The sequence below is a fragment of the Camelina sativa genome, chromosome 5 (genome assembly GCF_030686135.1).
Source record: "Camelina sativa cultivar CO46 ecotype springtype chromosome 5, ASM3068613v1".
Taxonomy (NCBI): domain Eukaryota; kingdom Viridiplantae; phylum Streptophyta; class Magnoliopsida; order Brassicales; family Brassicaceae; genus Camelina; species Camelina sativa.
Window position 1 is genome coordinate 39,114,811 of NC_141884.1, and position 5,664 is coordinate 39,120,474.

The following is a 5,664-nucleotide window of genomic DNA, read 5'->3' on the forward strand; positions in this document are numbered from 1 at the left end:
GCTATCCGCAGCTGGCCGATAGCTCATTATTACAATGTAAATTTCAGAAGTCTGAAATGGTCAAACTCATTTAAATTTTTTTGTCTTCTCTGCTTTGTTCGGTTTTAATTGATCAAATTATTTATATAGATTAAAAGGAGTACAAAAAAAGCTGATTTCGCTTGGAACGAGCCGCCAAGTAACTATATTATAGTCATTTTCACCAATTCAATTATGGAACCTCAAGATACAATTAATTAACACACCAAAGTTTCACAAATTTACTTAATTAATAAGAGATTTGATTTGGTTTTCTAACACATGAAAACTTAAATTAGAGGCAAAATAAAATAAAAGGAAAAAGATGCAAAATACTAACAAGACTAGGTACGGACCCGCACGTATGTGCGTGATTGATTTCAAAAACTATGTTTACTATAAGGTTTGTAATATATTATGTACACATAGAGTTATATTTATAAATATAATTATTTGTTAAATCATTTACAGTTCAAACTTATATTAGTTTGGTTTCATCCAGTTTGTGATTTTTGAAATAATAAAAGTTTTAGCACAAAATTCAGATTCACAAAACAACATACCCGAATCTAACGTTTACCGAATCAGTGATTAATCAGAATTGTATAAAACTTGTAAATTATAAAACAGATAAAAACCATCAAAAAGATTAAAACTTCTCAAAACGAATGACCTAAATTCTTAAGCGGGTTAAACCTATCCCGGTAGCTATACTCTATAATAACCCGTCCCTCAAAATCTTTAAAAAATAATATTAAAATATATATAATATTTTATATTTTTTTAATTTGTTAATTTTGAAATTAAGGAATCTTTAATATACGTTTAGTTTTATATATCAGAAATTTTCTATATGGAAAATTGAAAATTAGGATTTGCATAAGTTTAAATATTTTATAGTTTAAAATAAATTTAAGATGCCATCAAATTGTTTTTTAAAGAATTTTCCAATATCTATTATTCAAAATTAATTTCAATTTTTTTTAGTCAAAAAAATTTAAACAATAAGAAATAATATTATTTATATTTTTGAAAATATGATTTAAATATATATTTTTAACATCTCATGTTATAATTTTTTATTATATTATAATACATAGGTTTTGAAAATAATTTCTAAAACATGTAGAGGATAATATTTATTAATATTTACCAATTTTAGAATTTATAGGAACAAAAATTGTGTATATAAATAAATTGAATAGCAATGACGGTTTTATGTAATATTATCCCCTATATATTAATAGAGAAGCACACTTAAAAAAAAGCTAATGTGTCAGTGTTACAGAGCTCATGACACTTTAATCAACAATTAAAATCCAGAAATGTATTTAATTATCAATTTTATAACATATTTAATTATTATAAATAAATTATTCATTTATTTACCACTTTTATATATTTTTCTCATTTCATTTTTTAAACTTATGATTAGTTTAAATTAAATCAATTAGTCTAACAAGTAATTTTTTTTATCTATTTAATGGTATAGTGATGTAGATGATAATGTTAAATATAAAATATGTGAATTTGATTTTTAGAAACACAAAAACACATCAAAAATTTCTACACCACTTTAAAATTATTTTCCAACTTCAAATATTTCACGGGTAAAACGTATTTTACCGAAAGTAAACGCAAAATTTGAAAAACTTTACTTACATATTTTGTTTTACACAAAATAAATCTTAAATCTCAAATAATAATTTTGCTCATAATATAAAAACACATCAAAAATTTCTATACCACCTTAAGATTCTTTTCCAAGTTTAAATATTTCACGGGTAAAACTTATTTTACCGAAATTAAACGCAAATTTGAAAAACTTTACTTACATATTTTGTTTTACACAAAATAAATCTTAAATCTCAAATAATAATTTTGCTCATAATATAAAAACACATCAAAAATTTCTACACCACCTTAAAATTCTTTTCCAAGTTCAAATATTTCACGGGTAAAACGTATTTTAACAAAAGTAAACGCAAATTTGAAAAATTTTACTTACATATTTTGTTTTACACAAAATAAATCTTAAATCTCAAATAATAATTTTGCTCATAATATTTTATTTAAATCGATTTATTCCGCACATAGGACGGGTTGGTACCTAGTAGAATATTAAGGACAAGTAATAAATTGGGCACAGATCTCTCTGGCAACGATACGTTAGCTTTTCTTCAAGAATGTTCCTCTTTTAATATACAGGGGATTTGAAATCAAACAAAGCAGAAAATAGTAAATTACTAAGCAATAATTAAAAGACAAATCCCTAGAACGTAATTGATTAAGAGTGATAAAGAGATGAAATATGGAGCTTCGTCTTTTTTTTTTTTTGTGCAAAAAAATATGGAGCTTCAAATAACTTCTAACAAGCAACGATACTTAATAAATTACTAAGAGATAAAATATGGAGCTTGGAACGCGCCGCCAAGCCAACATAATGTAGCCACTTTACGCAATTAAATTATGGAACTTCAAGGAGCAATTAATTAACACAACAAGATTTCACAAATTTACCTAATTAATAAGAGATTTGATTTGGTTTTCTAACACATGTGTAACATCCACGAACTAATCCCTATGGTTTTGGGAGGGGTGTCGACACATGTGTAAATACTTGTCAAAAAGAAATTATATTTATACATAGTTACAAATATTAAAATCAATACAATACTTCTTAAACAAAAAAAATTCACTGATTTCGTGAGTCATCGATTATTCACATGTAAGGTGTGATTTATCGTATAAATATATTTCTGTTATTAAAATAAATAGTCGATTTATAAAACACCTAACTTTTTGTTTTCAGTATCGGAATCTAACATTGTATGTGATAAGGCTTTTTAGGTTTTTAAATTTTAATGCTTACTTAAAATTAACATCTTTAATAAATTTAAAATATATATAAATAAATTACAACTATGTATGTTTTTGTTCTTTGAGTTTATCTTCTCAGAAAATAATTACCACTAGGCTTTTGGATTTACATGAAACTAGAAAGAATTCCTAGTTCGAGAGTCGGTAGAAGAAGCCAATGTCCATATATATATATATTGGAGGCAGAGAGAGATCCTAAGAAGACTATTGAAGACACGAAGAAGGCGAATATTACTTGGTCTTCGTACGTTGTCGTTAGAAAAAGAAGATAGCATTAAGACACATCGGACTTCGGAGGATAATCTTTAGCATCGATGGAGGGGAGGAAGAGCCACGAAAGTGGAAAGATAGCGTCGTGTTCAGAGAGAGGAAGGAAAAGAAGTGAAGAAGAGAGACTGTCTCAAAGATGGAGGAAGAAGATAAGAGATGAATACTACGATGGTACATCATCATGGAAGAGGGACAGAAAACACAACATCTCTTGGTCGTCGTTGTCACAAAGAGGAAGAAGAATTGAAGACAAAAGTTGGAGATCAGATGATCTATCATCCATGGAAAAGGGAAAGATTGCACCGTCTTCATGGAGAGGAAGGAGAAGAAGAGATGAATATGACGGTGCATCATCATGGAAGAGGAAGAGCAACGGAAAAGACAAAATCTCTTGGTCTTTGTGGTCACGAAGAGAAAGAAGAACTGAAGAGTTACATCGGAGAAGAAGTGAAGACAGGCGAGATGATGCAACATCATGGAAGAGGAAGAGCAACGGGGAAGACAAATTCTCTTGGTCTTTGTGGTCATCACGAAGAGAAAGAAAAACTGAAGACTTACATCGGAGAAGAAGTGAAGACAGGAGAGATGATGCAACATCATGGAAGATAATTGAAAGAGCAAGCAAAAGAAAAAGAAGAAGGGAGGGAACTGATGAGATACTTAACCACGATGTGTTAGAACAAGTTATGTTGCGACTACCAGTGAAATCCCTGTTGAGATTCCAACCGTGTCTAAACACTGGAGAGGTACGATAAGGTCCAAATCTTTTAAGGAAAGACACATGTTGCATCAGAAAACACAGGAACCCAAAGTTGTGTGTTTATATTCTTATACAAGGTATAGAAGCTGGTATAGGAAAGTTGCTCTAAAGACTATGAGGTTGGAGTGGTCTTCCGCTTGTCTAGTAGAAGAAGAAGAAGAAGGATATCATATTAGCGATGATAAAGGGATACCTACTAGCGACGAATATGGGAGTCCTTCTGATAGTATCGATGGTCTTGTCTGCTTGTATGCCTCCACAAGAGAAATTACAGTGATAAACCCAGCCACGAGATGGTCCTACAAGCTTCCTCTTGCCAACTTTCAAATAGACAACAATGACTCAGAGGTCCCTTTGCCAGGATTTGGAAAAGACTACGTTACTGGAACACACAAAATAGTGTGGTTACATAATATTAACAAGTACAATACCACCTTATCATGCGATATATTCGATTTTGAAGTCAAGCAATGGAGGCAGGTGCCTCCACCTCTTCCTGAACATCGCTTAAACAACACCAACTTACCAACTTTTGCAAACGGATGGCTTTATTGGTTCCACCTAGACTTGACCAAATTGATTGCTTTTGATCTTCACACGGACATGTTTCAAGTCATTCCAAATCCTATTATTGAGACATTATCATCATCCGTTGTTGATATGAGCTTCGGTAGCATAGACGACGACCGTCGTCTTGTGTGGGCTTTAGAGACAAATGGAGATGGCATGCAACACGTTTGGAGGCTCACTAACCACAACACTGGTGGGGCATTATTGAAAATGGACAAGTTGTTCTCCATTGACTTGAACAAGATTAACCCCACTTGCTATACGCCTCATGATGAGACTTCACTCTTCCACCCTGCGGCAATTTCCAAGAATGGTAACAAGGTGATGCTCTTTAAGCAATTCCTGGAGCCCCTCCTATTTCAACCCCCAAACTCTACATATCACATCTTGTCTTGTTCTCCTCTTCGTGACAGTCTCCTTGTTCCTTTTTTTCCAAGTTTAGTCTCTCCCTTTATGAGTTAATTTCAAGTTCTTAAAATGGATTTTAATTAGTGTCACATTATATGACATCTTGTTGAACGTTGTCATATTTTTCAGTGCAAGTTTCAGACTTAATTTGGATTATTTTTGATCATCTATTAGTTCACCATGATGCTTCTTCAAAGGATATTAAGAAGAAGTGCTTGGATCTCATCCTACTTGTGTGGTTTTTCATTCTATTTTCCTTATCTTTTATTTATTTAAGTATTCCGTATTCGGTTTCTATTTGGAGTTTCCTAATATTGTTATAGTAGTGCATGGTTAGAGTTCTACGTCAAAGTGGATTTCAAATATATATTCTGGAGGATAATTTCCTTGTAGCCATAGAATAATACAATTATCGATAATTAGTAAAATTACGATTTAGCAAATCTCTTTGTGTTCTAATTTGTTTGACGAGGATGGAATTGGAATACAAACACTACTTTACTTGTTCAAACCTGCTTAAGAGAGAATAGACCTCATGAACGACGACGATATCTGTTGATCTCCCTTTTGGTCACAATTAGAATGTTTAGTTCGGTCAAGGGAGGGTCGAAGTTCTCTTTATTATATCGATGCCGAGGCACTAAAGGACGGACTACAACACAATGTAAACGAGTTACAAACAAAGTAATCGACGGGCTGATAGCTCGTCAACTCTCCGAGCTATAGGCTTGAAAACGTTGACTTTTTCTTGGACGAGC

General features: G+C 31.6%; 1 pseudogene across 1 annotated transcript; it reads left to right on the forward strand.

Annotated features, from left to right (window-relative positions):
* Nucleotides 1-3,036: 3,036 nt before the first annotated feature.
* Nucleotides 3,037-5,062, forward strand: LOC147944951 (putative F-box/kelch-repeat protein At1g12870; annotated as a pseudogene). Its single transcript, XR_015558584.1, has one exon. The product of XR_015558584.1 is annotated as a putative F-box/kelch-repeat protein At1g12870 (transcript).
* The last annotated feature ends 602 nt before the right edge of the window (nucleotides 5,063-5,664 follow it).